Below are 16,537 nucleotides of genomic sequence, written 5' to 3'. Positions count from 1 at the left end.
TAAAATTAGTGAGGTCACTGGAAGTTCTAAATAAGTGTTGCTTGACATGAGGGGTACCAAGTCTCTGTTTCCATACACATGGAGGTGGCCACTGAGAGAATCAGAGATGTTGCCACTGGAGGCATACTTAGTGAAATCAGACACCAATATCCAATCAAGAAATCAGCCACAGTTTTTTGGATAGTTCTAACATGTTGGGGAGGAAGTGAGCTGAGTCAACCAAATAAATTTAAGTTAGTTGATGATTTTTAGCATTTTTTGGAGATAATCCATCTTTCAAAATGAATATCACCTAGAATTATCTTTTCATTATTAGAAAATGTATGCAAGATCCAGTTTAGGATATTTTCCAGGGTTGTAGCATTATTGTCTGATGGAATATAGAGTGCCATAATATAGAGTTGCTTATGGTTATTTATTTATGTATGGAGATGAGACGTTTGGTGTTATGGAATTTGGGAATAGATTTATTATTGGGAGGGGTGTCAGGTTAGTCAGGGTATAGTAAAGATATTTGATCACCTTTTTTGAGTTATATTAGTCCTGATGATATTAGAATGAGGAAGTGATATTTCAGAGTCAAGTATATGGGGTTTTAGCCATGTTTCAATTGTGGTAAGAATTTGTGGTTTATTGTAGGAGATCCAAACATGGTTTCTGAAATTTTATTATAAATGTTATGAGTATATAAGGAAATTAATTAAGATGTCAGGTGAGTTTGAGGTAGATGAGTTGGGTTTTGACAGTTTTGGTGATGGAGGTGTGGACCATCTTTTTAGAAGGAGATGCGTGGATTGAGTAGGAAGGAGAGTTTGACTGGGGGTGGGTTTTAATGGCTATTGGAGAGTCAGGATGGTAGAAGGGTCCAGGTTTGAAGTGAATGTCCCCACAGGGTGGTAAGAGAGAGAAAGATAGATACGTTTGGTAAGCTTGCTTTGGTTTAACTTAAAGAATTAATTTCATTTTGGTGCAATAGGTGTGAGTGTTTAGTAATTTGAATTTGAAATAAAGATTTGGTGAATCATTGTATATTTTGGAAGTGAGTAGTGGTGAAGTGGAGTGATTTGAGTATTTAGAGATGAAGGAGATAGCAGGAGAAATTTGTGTAGGATTGAGTTATGTATGGTAATTTGGAAGGTAGATAGAACAGGAAGAGCAAGGATGCAGTAATATTTAAGAGTATCATGGTATGTAGGTTTGTACTGATACAGGTCAGTGAAGCAGGAGCTAAAGCACTGGGGTAACAAACACAGGAGAAGTAGGAGTAGAAAAATGAGTGTGGTGGATGGAATAAGCTGTGATCATTAGGGTCAATAAATAACTGTGAGGGAGGGAAGAAGATTGGAGTGCTTAAATGTAGACTGATGGCTTAGGAGTTTTGTGTGTATTATTGTCCCTGGTTTATGTCTTTATTTATATATGTGCCTTTAAGAAGTGTGGGGAATAGGAGAAGTTCTGGGTGGAGAACAGGTTCTATAAATGGAATACCATGAGGGTTGGCTGGGGAGTTGGGGTGGGAGGGGAGCATAGCAGAAGAAGCTCCAACACCTGCAGGAGGTGTCTTTATCTGTTATGTTATCAATGGAACAATTCTATGTAATAGGAACAGTAGACTAATGCATGCTTTGGAAACACAGCTGGGGAACTAGGGGTAAGAGGGGAGCATAGCAGGAAACAGGTTCATTACTTACAAGTGAAGTCTCTATCTGTTATGCTTTTTGTGGAACAATATTATATAATAGATACAGAATAACACATTTTGGAAGCACAAGTCTTATGTTGCTCCATCAGATTGCAGTTACAGTAGAGCATTTTGAAGGAGTAAAGTACAAAAAAGCACTACAGATCTGCAAGTGAGTTATCCTGAGACAGCTACAGTTTCACAGTAAACAAGCTGAGTGCAAAAAAAGTCTGCAGAGGGGAGGGAGACAAACTAAATTTGGCTGAAAGAGCAACAGTAAAAGTATAATTAAGCACCTGAAGGAGAAAAAGTCCAATAAGTTATGTAATAAATATTGGGTTTATATTAGCTTGTTGAACACTTAAAAGAGCAAATTCTCTTTGATCAACAGCTAATAGTTGAAACCGCAAAATGTCATACAGCCGGAACAGCGATTTTTTTCTCAGGGAAAAAAAAAATTGCTGCCCTTCCAAAAAAAAAAACAAACAAACAAAATAAGGGGGGTCAGCCCCCCACAACCCCCAACATGGGGGGCTGTGCCCCCCACACCCCCTACTTAAATATAGCAACTCCGAGATCACACCACAGTGGAGGAAACTGCAAAGTCCTGACAATGGCCCAGCGATTTTTTTCCCTGGGAAAAAAATTTGCTGTTCTGGCCATTCGACTTTTTGTGGTTTCAACTATTAGCTGTTGATCAAAGAGTGTTTGTTCTTTTGAGTGTTCGACAAGCTAATAGGAACCCATAAATATTGTTTAAGGTTGTAACCATGGGTTCAGTGATAGGACAATGCATTCTCACTACAGTTACAAGAAAATGGATAAGAACATGTAGAACAACAGTCCTCTATAAGACTTAAGAGAATAACCCAGTGGCCCTTAACAATACCGCAATGCAACCTAAGTTGACTTTCTTTAAGTCTTTTTGGTTTCTAAGACCTTGATGGTAATGAACCTCATTCCTAGGTCAAAGAATGATTACAGTTCATGAAATTAGTACTGTTTCAATCTGTGATGTTAACCAGAAATGCTTTTTGCAGCACCTGCAATGTACCCAGAATTTTGTAAGATCCCTGATAAAACTCTATGTGACTAAACTATGAACTTAGTACTCAAGCTTTTTATTTATTTATTTATTTATTTTTTATTTTATTAGCAGAAAAAAGCATGACTCACAGATAAAGTCTTGTATTTAGCTGTGTGATTGAGCTAAGAAATCAAGATGTGTGAGCAGTATTCTAGCTTCATTTTTGATTTTGTTGTCAGAAAGGAGGGTGTTCACGTAGACGGTCTTGTATTCAGCTCATTTCTGTAAATGAGCATGCAGTGTCCTGTATCAGTGTGAAAGGACCAAAGGGAAGAGGGAATACTAGAAAAACAAATTACGTCAGAATGTCTAAGGTGCTCATTTGTGGCGGGGCAAACCAACTACATTATCTGGTAGAATAGTGTTGTTTTAATTATTTTTATAAAGAGCAATCATTTAATCTAGGGATTTCATTCACACTTTTGGAATCTATAAATGTATTTCTTTAAAAAATAATTTTGTATAACAAATGCTGGAAAGAGTAATTGACCTGGGATAATTGTAAGTCGAATGTGCACTTAGTGTCAAATGTCGACCACTAATAATAGAGGTATTTTTTCATAGGGCATACTTTCTGATGCTGGTAGGAAGTAATAATCAATGCTTAAGAGGTCTACTTCATTCGTACTGACGTAATGTAATACTTTACAGAGTTATGACACAAGGTCTTTTGAAACTTTGCTTGGAGAACAGCCTCTTCTTATATAAGTAATATTACATAAGACGTAGGTTAAACTGACATTTATTACCTTAATTAATAAAGTGAAAATGTTTTGTCTGGTAAAACCTGATGTGAATGGCTATAATGATAAAATTTAAGAGCAACTTCAACATGAAAACATGTTTTGTCATACTTTATTTCATGTCACTAAAGCAGCTTCAAGGAAATATTAGTCTTCTGTGATCCAGTGTTATAGAGTTCATGCAGTAAAGGCTTTCAGCTATGTAGATACATGACTTGTCTTTTGTAGCATTAGGAACCAAGCAGTACGAATAACTTTATTCAAACTTCTCTAAGGAAGCACTACCATTTGCTGCTGGCCAGTTGACTGATACTGAGAATGTCATACCTAAGAAAGTGCTGGCATCCTGTTATGGCACCAAGAACTGGTGCAGATTGAGTAGGTGAGTGTTACATTGTCCTTACTTTATCCTACATTTATGAGATTGTGCATATATATATCTGACTGTGTGTGTGTGTGTGTGTGTGTGTGTGTGTGTGTGTGTGTGTGTGTGTGTGTGTGTGTGTGTGTGTGTGTGTGTGTGTGTGCCTGTATGTGTTTGAGACACATTTGCTCAAGACGTGTCCTAAATGCCACTTACTAATTTCAGCAAGTGTTCTAACTCCCAATAACTTCTCTCCCTGAAATAAATATCCTTCTCAAAGTATGAGTTTTTCTAGCCCTACCAGATTCTTGATCCTATCTCTAAAAACTACCATCCAGTCTGTTACATTAAAGTCCACTGTCACTCCCTAAACCTAAAATTCCCTTCACCATCATTAAACTTATTCTAGTCACTCCTTGAACTTAAAATACCATTCCCTGTCCCAAATCCTAAAGTCCATGATCACTCCTTAAACATAGAATCTTCTACTTCTTCCTAACCATAAAGTCCACGATCGCTTCCTTAACCTACAATCCCTTCTACCTCCCTACATTGAAGTCCAGATCACTACTTAAAGCCAAAATCTCCACCACCTCCATAACCTGAATTTTTGAGCTAATAATATAAATGGTACTGTGTAGCAGATGAAAGCATTGCTTTCACAATCTGTGTTGTATAGAGGTTAAAAATGCTGCTTAACACATGATTAGATGAGAAACATTGCTGATTTTAAGCTGACATTTAAAAAGTGGTATGTAGAGGCTGAAACTGTTACTGCTGTGACTTCTGCTGCTGCACATCACACATTTTTCTCACTGGTCTAGATCAGTGTTCTGTATATTTTCTATCTACTAATAGTGAGGTTGTGATATATTACCTAATCTCTTATATTCACCATTCTGTTTTAGTAACGTAATCAGTGTATGTTAAATATTTCTTATTTGCTGCATACAGTATAGTAGAGATTTAAACTGCTAAGATAAAAGTATTATATTTTTCCCAACATTTGTCTTTTTCTGCAACCTTATGTTACTGTCTAAAGCCTAATCAAAGAATAACACTGAATTTTCTGAAACTCCTGACTGACTGTATTTCTACCAAGAACAAAGAAGAATGTTTCCCCTATTTTTCAAAGAATAAGCAGTGAAAACTAAGAGTGTATTTTTGCTAAAAATGATTATGTAAACTAAAAAGAAACTTCAGTTGCTTGAAACACGGCTTTCCTGCCTGTACTACTATTAAGGTGACTTTCTATGGGACATCTCTACTCTTTAATATTCCTGCAGAAATGCCTTGTATAATAGATAGTATGACCAACAGACTATTCTTTTTTCTGTGATATAGTTACCTCTATCCCATACATACCTCTCAACCTCTTGGAGCAAGAAATCTGGACAAAGCCATAAATAAAGGGGGACAAAGGCCCAAAAGTAGGGGCAATTTTTAAATATTGCTCTTACAAACTTTGAAAGTTGATAGTTTTGCATTAGCATGGATTTTCTTAAGGGTATGAACTCTGAAACTCAAATGCCTGTCATTATTTACTAACTTCAGTGTTCAATAATTTGCCAAAGACTTCACAGAAAACCACAATTCTATGAAAATCGGACAAAAAATATGAGGCAGAAATCTGAACATTCTTTGAAAATCTGTACAGTTGAGAGGTATGATCCCATATCAATATTAGCATTACTGACCTAGGAAGCAAGTATAGCTTACTGTGGATCTTACACACTCTAAAATATAGTTTCTCTAGATAATCCTCTTATCTGCTGCTGTGCTGTATCCATCTCTATTCACCCTCACTCCAATCAGGCTTTATCTGCTTCCCTACCCTACCACAATTCTCACCCACTCACATACATACTACGTTTATACTAACAATACTTCCACCACTTCTTCTTTCTTCCAGTAGGAGCCACCTACCTCACATATTTAAACTTCCCATTCACAGACCTCTCTATAATTATCACTATTTAACCCTGCTGCCTTCTTAAACTTCGTTAAGATGGTCAGCAAATATATTTCTTATTATCACCCTAACCGTACTACCTTTACTAAGATAATGAATCTAAACAATACATACTAAGTACAAGTCCCCCACAAATTTTATGCCAATACAAAATTAAATAACACATTCTGCCACAACATATTATATGAACTATTTCAGTCTACCATCCATTCCCTAGCTTCCTACAAATACCTACACACTTCTGATACAAGCAGCTTCTATCATTAAACCCTGTTAAAGCAATCTAGCTTCATCCCAAGTTAATCATAACAAAAACATAAAACTTAATTGGACACATAATATCTACCTAACATCTTACTAGTTTCCTCTCTGTGGAGATGTTAATCCCAAACCAGGGCCCACCCACACGGACCAAGCTGCCTGCTCTATTCTATTCAACCCCAACAGCAATTCTCTCTTTACAGAAACACCAACACCCTTCCCCTCAGCACAAATATAAGAAGCCTCAACAACAAAATCCAAGACATCCATGTATCCATAGCATATTACTCCAATGAATTGTCATCTTTACTTAAGCCTGGATAAAACATGAAATAACAGTTTAACAAATAGTCTACAATATCCTCAGATGTGATAGACACACACAAAAAAAGCAGCTAGTTTTTCCATTTTAAACAAGCATGTATTAGATTTAACACCCCACCCAAATAATATTCCCTCTAACAAAACTGAACTTTTTGTCCCACAAAATAAAATAAACAAACAAAAATCAATATATATATATAGCAGGTCATTACATTCCACTAGTTAATAGCATTGCTGAAGTTGAAGATATTCTAAGGTGGTTTAGCAGTAACATCATCCAAAAATTAATAAGTCTAGGTGATGCTAATATTGACTGGAAAACCTGTAACTCGGTGCTAACACCAAATTCCATAAATCTGTACAACTCCCAAATTATTAACTCAGTAACAAGAATTGATCAAAAAAGTGGTAGGCAATCTATCCTAGATCGGATACCAATGGCAATCTGAACAGTATAAGCACATTCGGCAGTCCACCTGACACCTTAAGTGACTATTTTTTCACACTTACTATCAGAGAATACAACAGCCCCAACCAAAGTACCTACAGTACATTTCACAACCTAACTTCATTTTGTAAAAATATCATTACTGAATCCCAATAATCTTGTGACTAGACCCCAATAAATCACTCCTGCTTAACAATGCAATCACCTTTTTAACTCAAAGTTTCTAAATATACGTAATAAGCTTACAAATATCACGATTAAAAGATTAAAAGCCAGCCCTGGAAACATGGCTTGGAAAATATAAATGCAATAAAAAAAGGCAGTTAGTGACAAATACAAGGATTTCAAAAATTTTACTAAATGCAAAATAAAACCTAAAAAACAATCCAGCTATTTTACCTTCAAAGGAAGATTGCAATAATCCCTAACTTTTTTTGGAAATTTATGAATAAACTACTAAATCCAGGTCAAACTAATACTCTACACCTTTTAACCTCTTAGAGCAAGAAACCTGGACAAAGTCATAAGTGAAAGTGGGACAAAGGCCCAAAAATAGGGACAATTTTTTTTAAATATTGCTCTTACAAACTTAGAAAGTTGATAGAATAATTGTTTTTACATTACATTAACATCAATTTTTCTGAAGGATATGAAGTCTGAAACTCAAACGTCTGTCATTATTTTCTAAATACTGGCAAACTCCTATATAGTAACTCAATGTACTTCTCATGGAACAGGCTTCCTCTTGACATCTGCAGTATTTAAAGTACCAGCCTTTTCAAAACTAAAGTCTAAAACTACTTCCTGAACTCAAAATCCAGCCCTTGCATTACTTCCTCTTAACTTCCTTCTCCACTTTCACTGTTTGTATGTAACCTACTTACTCTCACCTAAGAAACCTTGTAAATAACATCCTTGCTGAATCTGCAATTTATCTCTAATAAAAAAAAAAAAAAAAACTTTCAACCTTTACTTCCACTCTGTCCTACCATGCTCTATACCCCAGGTACTTTTATTTTTCGACACTGATCAAAACCTAAATTTCTTTGTAATTTTTGTCCTTTTTGTTCACATACATAAATTCTGTATATAACAAGCTGTTCATATGTGTTCATATTCATAATATTGTATATTATTGTTTAAAACTTTTATTTTTTGATCCAAGTATAAAATTACATCATATAATGTTATTATTTCTGTCAGCTTGAGGATTCCTCCTCAGGTCTCCACTGAAAAAGGGCCATATGCCTCAGCTGGACCAACACAGTTAACAAATGTCAAATAAATAAATAAATAAATACATTTAGTCTTTCTTTAATTATTTGCTGCTAATTTGCCAGAAAACCACAATTGTATGAAAAATGGACCAAAAATATTAGGCAAAAATCTGTACATTCTGCAAAAATCTAAAGAGTTGATAGGTGTACTTTACTACATAATACAGGGAGATTCTCTTCATAGACTCCCTGAAAACAAGATTAACACTTATTCCATTCAATCCATTATCATCTCCATTATATGAAACTCCTAAAGCTAAAACCCTCCATCTTAGCTGCAGATAATCTGTTGTCACAATATCTTAACATTGCAGCTGAATTAATACCATATTCCATAACCCTACATATTAAGCAGGCAGTAACTAAAAGTTTAATACCTACCCTTGGAAATCTTCATACATCATTCTCCTTCACAAAGGAGGTGCATTTACAAAGTTTTCTATTTATTGACCCATAGCTATACTCTCTCCATTGGTTAAAATCTTGGAAAAGTGCATTCACTTTCAAATTGCAAGTTATCTCACCACTAACAACTTAATCACTGACAAAACAGGGATTCATTCCTAAGCACAGTACCACAGCTGCTCTTCTTAGCTTTACAAATAAGATCAACAGGAACAAAGGCAACCTTGTCTTCTCTGTTTTTAGTTTATATAGAATTATCAGAACTTGCCAATTTAAACTTTCACAACGTGTCATATCATGACTCCACAGCTACCACTCTGGTAGACACCAAGCAGTTAAGTGGCAATAAACATTTACTTCTCTACCTGAATCTGTCATAGTGCCACAAGGTTCTATCCATGGTCTTCTTCTCTGCAATATTTACACTAACTCATTTCATACTGCGTGAGGAAATGGCTCCATCATAAAATACACAGATGACTCAACTTTTATATGCACATCCCTATCCTTTCCATTCCTACAAAAAAATCACGCAGGACTCCATCACATGTTTGAAAAAGCTCATCCCCTTCTAACTCTAACTAAACTAAACTTATACTTTTCACCAGTAAAAACTCAATAAACAAAAATAGTCCTTTTCCATTGTCTCAAATGATAATACCCAATGAGAACTTGTATCTGAAACCAAACATATAGGAGTCATTATAGATGTTAACTTGAAGTTTAAGCACCAAATCACATACATGATTAAAAAAAAAAACTTGGAACCTTATACAGATCCAAACACTGCCTATATCAAAACACAAGAAAGAAAATACCATCTACTTATCTACTGCTCTCACTGCTGTATATATCCCCCATACTGATTAACCTAAACAAAAACATAAAAGCTAAATTAAATTAAATATTTTTACAAGAAAATAACAAAGTTTGCTGCATAGCTTCCTTCTTACTCTGACCATTGCCATACCCCCCTAAATAACTAAATAAAATGGTTAAAACTTTCAAATAGAATAATTTGTTCACAATTAATCCTAGATCACATGCTTTTCTATTACCCTGAAAACTGTCCTGACCTTAAAAACACTCTACCTACTACTCCATAAAAAGACTCTAAGATCTAGTAATCTGTCTCTCCTTAATACCACTAGATCCAAAAACTCAGCAGAAGACACTCTATTACAACTATGTTACAAAAATCTGAAACTTGATCACTTTACAACTTAAATTCATGCCCACTCTACATAACTTCAAACTCAGCACTAAAGAATATTGTTCCAAAAAAAGTGGTTATGTTTTTGCCATAATCCAGACTAGCTATAATTTCCTAATACCTTTTTTCCCTTATTCCACATCCTCTTTTTTCAATCTTTGAACAACGCTTCCTCTCCCTTACCAGGTATACATATAATTACTTTAACCTACTTTATCTTCTAATTTCACTATTACAGCTTTTACTTGCTCCTAGTTTTACATTTTAACCCATATTCCTACATACTTGGCACTTCAACTATTTCTTCCAGTGAAACTCACTTCTTACCTAGTATTCTAGATTTTCGACTACTGTCATGTTCTATACATTTTTCATCTCACATGACTGTGCTGTTACTGTATTTGTACTTGTATTTGTATTTGTAATGAACAAGAAATTAATTTTTTACAACTCTTTGTATAATGTATCTGTAGTGATTCCTTATTAATAGTAACTAACAGTGGAGCTTTTCTCCTTGGGCTTCCCTGAAAAGGGATGTACTAGTCATGTCAGTCAAACTTTCCAGTTAAACAAATGTAAAATAAAAATAAGGTTAGAAAAAAAGAGGGAGAGAGGTCATGTGGGGGATAGACAACATAGAAAAATATTATAAATGCCATGGAATTGTAATATATCCAAGTCCAAGCATATCGTCACATAACCATTTAGATTTCTTACATACACTTATGAAAGTGAAGCTGTACATAATTTTTAAAGTACACTTTAATCTCATTAGTATTACATATATTGGCATATATGCTTTATGCATTACAGGTCATAAAATGTCCATGTGAAATCAGTGTCATGTTATTCTTTGTTACTGACTGCAGAATAATATACTTTGTTTCAAGAGGTCTTTGAGCAGTTATGCATGTTTGCATATACAGAGCATGCATACTTTATGTCTGAATGTGTCCAGAGAATTGATAAACTGATTTCAAAATCAATGCTATTGTGAAATAGCTATTAGTCATAATTGAGACATGCTTACTCCATGACTCTCTGAAGCACTGTGCAAAAGCTATATATATAAAAAAATAATGAACGACATTTTGCGCTGGCAAATCATGACATTGTCTTGCCTGGTAATGAGCAACTATGCTTCCCTGGCTCTATGTTTACTCATCAAATGTTATGTTCTTTGAATGTCCATTCATCATGCACATAACATCCAAAGTCCATGTCATCAAAAGGCCAAATGATCATAAATAGTATGATCGAACGATCATAGCTGGCCAACGTAAACAAACAGGAATGCAGAACGGACTTATCGGTATTGTAGGCATAAGGAGATCTGCTCTTTACCTACTGTAGTGCGATCTAGGAAATCTGCCCTCTCTCCACTGTAGTGCGATCTTGGTGTTGATATATATAATTAGTGGGGGTATGTAGGGTTCAGCCTTCCACACGAGAAGGGTCTGTTGTTAACAGAATCCTCCTGTTGGTGGAGGGGGGCTGCACCCCCACACCCCTCACTCATTATATATATATATATATATATATATATATATATATATATATATATATATACCAACTAGAGATCAAATAAGAGTAGTGAAAGGGCAGATTTCCTTATCCCTACCATATCAATAAATCTGTATTACGTTCTGTTTTGTTTATATTGGCAACTATGATCATTTCATGATATGATTTATGATCATTTGGCCTTTCGATGAAATGGACTTTCGAAGCTATATGTACAATGAATGGCCATTCGAGGAACGTGCCATTCAGTGAATAAAAATAAACACTGCTTATTCAACTCAGGTGTGTTGTGGGTCTTATAATAGTCCTCATATCAACTAAGAAGGTCACACTTGCACTTTTTCAAGTCACTGTTACACTGGCAGCATTGGTTCATCAGTGCTGTAGCCATTAGCTGTAATATTTAATTACATTAAATTTATTTGAAGAGTCCAACAAAAATCTTTACACCACCTTTATGCTCTAAATGGAGAACTTTACCCTCCATGGTCCACCATGTCTTCCCAAAGATATCTGGAAAAATATGATGGAATTTGCATCCAATTCATTTCTCACATATACCACCTTGTGGGCAGTGCATAGTGCTGGACAAGCTGGGTAACAGTATTTACATGAGAGAAAGCACAGATATGAGCTAGAGTTGAAGGTATGTAGTAATTTTACAATCCATAATGTTACGATGAAACATGCATTAAGAGCTGGCCATGTGTGATGAACAACATATATACATATATATATATATATATATATATATATATATATATATATTTATACACACACGTGCACACACACACACACACACACACACACACACACACACACACACACACACACACACACATATATATATATATATATATATATATATATATATATATATATATAAGTTTGCTCCAGGGTGAATCCAACATTCAGAATGTGAATAGTGTTAAACACAAATATGACAGAATCTCAGTGATGCTGTTGTTATCCTGTATTGTCATTAAGTACATTTTGTTTTTGTAGTAAACATGTCTTGGATCGTGATAAAATTAATGTGAGTGGAACAACCTTGAAACTGAATTCTTGACAACAAGGAAAATGGAGTTTTGAACTCCATGTACTAACTGCTGATTCTCTAGGGGAACTAATATTCTAAGGGTGTAAGCTGAGGAATGCAGACTTGTACACAATTGGACATATAAATACTTCTCACAACCCTCTAACTTGTACGTTTTATGTTTTTCTTTGACTGAATTAATAAATTTGGTAAAACATGTTTTTATTGTAAACATATTTAAATTAATTCATTTTTTTATATGTTCAGTACTAAACACTATGTGTCAAAGTAATGCTGATTTGCATGGCTGACAGCTAAGCCTTTGAGCGTGCAAAATTAAATTTTTAACTTTTTCCATAGGACATGAGCTGTCATTCTCCACAGGTTATTGATAATGGGTAGTATTGCAAAATGCCAAGCTTTGCAGACAGAATGAAGCCAAAAAAAAAAAAAAAAAAAAACAGAATTGAAAATTACAGCATTCAGTGTTATGACTTCTCAACTGTGTGGATTTTGACATGTAAAATATTTACTGTAATGATGCCTACTTTATTGTAGATGACACCATTGCATGATTTGAGCTCTGCACCTGCAGCATTGCAATGGCACATCGGTGTCAGGAACATGCTGCACCACAGGAATGTTAACATTACAAAAGAGACTCGTAACTCAAACATTGTCACAAACAAATACAAAATGAAAATCCTTTTGATGTTGCTGGCATTCAGTGTTGTCCTTATGCAAAATTTAATTACTTCCCAATACTTTGGTGGCATATAAGAATGTTAAAATGTGTGAGTGATATACCTTGGAACTGAACCCATGACCAGTAAAGAAAAAAAGTGAAACTGCAAATCTTTATTCTATGTGTGAACCGTTAACGCCATGGCAGAACTGAACTCTTCAATCTATGTTGGTTAATGTAATATGTGTACTTGTATATAAGTTTCCATTGCATTCATTTTTTCTTACTGTCTTCAATACTAACTAATGTGTGCTGAAACCAAGCTTATGTGAGAGGCTGATAGCAAAGTCCTAGCATATGCGTAATTATTTTTTCAGAGTTTCTGCCATAGGACATGAAGCACCAAATCTCTACAGATGTTCATACATATTAAACCAGAGCTCTACAGATGTTCATACATATTAACAGTGCTCCATGCCAACTGTTGCACAAAGGAAAAGAAACACATTTACAGTTGCTGACTTAGTATGATTATCTTTTTTGTTTTCATGCATATATGTTATAACACATTTTGAGGAAGGGGCCACAAAGAGTTTACAGGAAGTGATGTTCTATGCAGTATAGATGAGCACAATGTACACCGTCTGTGATGAAAGCTCAACTCCACTGAAGCCATCATATATATTTTAAAGCTGTTTTGCAGTACTTTTCAAAGTTCCCTAAGCCATAATATTGCATATTGCCTCATACTTTTACACAAGTATTATTTGTAACATCATTCACATAGGATGACATAGGTTGATAGGTTCATCAGTATATAGGTTCATACGTCTATACCATTCTAATGACACTCAGGGCCTTTGTTAGTCTAGCCATGCAACCTAACCCAATTGTATCCCTTTGAATCACAGGCATTTATTAGGAGGGGGTATGTTAGTTAGGAAGTTTCTGGAGGTTATGTGAGGGGGGAGGTATGCTACATCGGGCATCACTGTCTGCCTCTGTCTATCAAAAACATGGGACCAGACTTGGGATGAATTTCCAATCTATTGGTCAAGCTTCATTTAAATAGGGTTAGGGATGGACTCTGTTTCACATGGACGGTAAGCCTGTTCCAGAGCATGAGGATCCCCTGACACACATATCTGTCTCATCAACATGTCTTATTTATGACAGAAGCAAAATTTAAATCCTTGAATCTAGTGTTTCTAATGTTGCTTATTTTATGGATTTGCAAAAAATCCATCACAGCTGGATCCAAGGACTCCACGTACACCAGACATAGATTGCCTTTCCATAACCTGAAGGAGACGGAGTATAGGGATAGGGCTTTAAAGTGATCCATATAAGACAACGTGTTTATACCCTGAATTTTCCTGGTGAGGAACATTTCTGGGTATTCTAGCTGTTGCTTATGTTTAGTTAGGTACATGCCGATGGGGGCATTATACTCACTGATGAGTCTAATAACAGCAGAATAAAATAGCACTATGACTCCCTTGGACCTGGATGCCATACCCTTACTTATAAGTTGGGTGACATAGAATAATTTTGTTACTACATTGGCCACATGGTGGTCAAAGGCCAGCTTACTGTCTATATATGTTCACACATCCCTGACTACTGCGTCAACTCTTAGGGATGTCATATCAATGGAGTAATGCATTTCTTGGCATTGAGTTTTAATCAGTGATGTTGGCACCAGTAATTGGTCCATGTTAGACCCTCATGTAAGATGTCTGGATAATGGGGGAACTCTATGGTAGCTCCAGATTTACACTATCTGTGAACTTGGTAAGTCAAAGGCCCTTGACATTAGCCATTACCTTTGTGAAGTAGATGCCAAATAGGAGCGATCCCAGTATGGAGTCCCGAGATACCCAGCTGGTGTCTAATTTTTTACTGGAGGTGGTCTCACCAATCCCATCTTCCTAAATCCTGTCTGTGAGCCAACTGCCCATCCATCGAGTTATGTAAGGGTTTATACCCACTTTGCTGAGTTTGTCAACTATACCAGAGTGAAGTAATGTATCAGATGTCATAGCCAGGTCCATGTAGGATGTATGCACTGTTCTCCCCTCATCCATTGCCTTGCTGACCTTCTCAAAGGAGTCCACCAGTTCCAGTATGCATGACCTTCCCCTGACTAAGCCAAAGTGGGTTGGGTCCATAGTCTGCAGGTTGTTATGTTTTTGTTGATCATTTTCATGATAATTTATTCCATTGATTTGAATAGTAGACTAGTCAGAATAAAAATTCTGTAGTTAACTGGGTCAGCTGATGGCTCACCCTTGTGAAGTGGGATAATCATTGCAGTCATCCATTCTTGTGGTACAAAGCCTGTTGTTAGCCTATTTTTGAAAAGTGGCTCAAGTGGTCCGGACAGGTCATGTTTCAGGCTGTTTAGGAGGCATACTAGGATACTGTCTGGGCCAATGAGGCTGTGCATTTGGCCTTAGCAAGGGTCATTAGGACCTGATTTCTTTTAATATTTGGTAACTATGGTAATAGGTATTTCATGGGGGGCAGGAGAAAGTTGGGGGTGAAGTTTGAGCTGAATTTGTCAGCCAAAAAATTCACTATGTCAATCTGCACAGTGAAGATGGCACAACTGACCACTAGATCGGCACACTGTTGTGTACTGCCTTTGAGGTTTCAGACATATCTGTAGAAGGCCTTGTGGTTATCTTCAGCCTGTGAAGCTATATTGGCCTTGTAATTGGCCCTCTTTACTTGATTAGTCCTCTCAGTTTCCTGTTTAGTTTAATTAGAAAGCTCCTATCATTATGTGAGTTGCTCTTCCTGATTCTAGCCATAACTTTTTTCCTTTTGTTATATACACTGTTAAGGTTAGGATTCTATCAGAGTGATTTGTTTTTAGAGTTTGAATTGGGCTACAAATGTACAGCAGTCTCTATACAGCCATTCACAATTTTGTACAGGGTCCTTGCAAACAATTTCACAAAGGGTGGTGTGAACTGAGGGTTGAGAGGGATACTGAATTTTGACAAACTATCACTTACTAGGATGTAGTTTGCTTTGGAATAATTCATAATTGTTACGGGGTTTTCTTGGGTTTTCAATTTGATTTTTATTTCAAAGGAGACATCTTTGTGGTTTGACCTCAACAGTGATGATGTGACCGGGGTTGGGGGAGTGTGTGGGGGGGCAATGATCTCCCATATTGTTGAGTATTATGTCCAGAATGTTTGAACCTATGGTGGGTATGTGCACTATCTAGTAAAGGGAATTTGTTTTAATAAAGTCCAGGAATCATTGTGCCTGAAAGCACGAGGCAATGTATGTTTCTCAGTCTACAAAGAGGTAGTTAAAGTCTCCTATTAATAGGGTATTTCACTGAATGTCTTGGTACAAGCTATGAGATTCTAGAGACATACAAGGCGACCTACAGCTTGCTAGGATATGGTATGTGACTTTATCTTCTGTGATTTGCATGTAGATAAATTACAGGGCTTCATCCTGATTAACTGACCTAGAGATATACTTATTACTA

Source organism: Protopterus annectens, chromosome 5.part0 (assembly GCF_019279795.1).
Source record: "Protopterus annectens isolate FY-2018-M chromosome 5.part0, PAN1.0, whole genome shotgun sequence".
Taxonomy (NCBI): Eukaryota; Metazoa; Chordata; order Ceratodontiformes; family Protopteridae; genus Protopterus; species Protopterus annectens.
The sequence above is the reverse complement of the archived record's forward strand: the minus strand, read 5'-3'. Positions refer to the sequence as shown.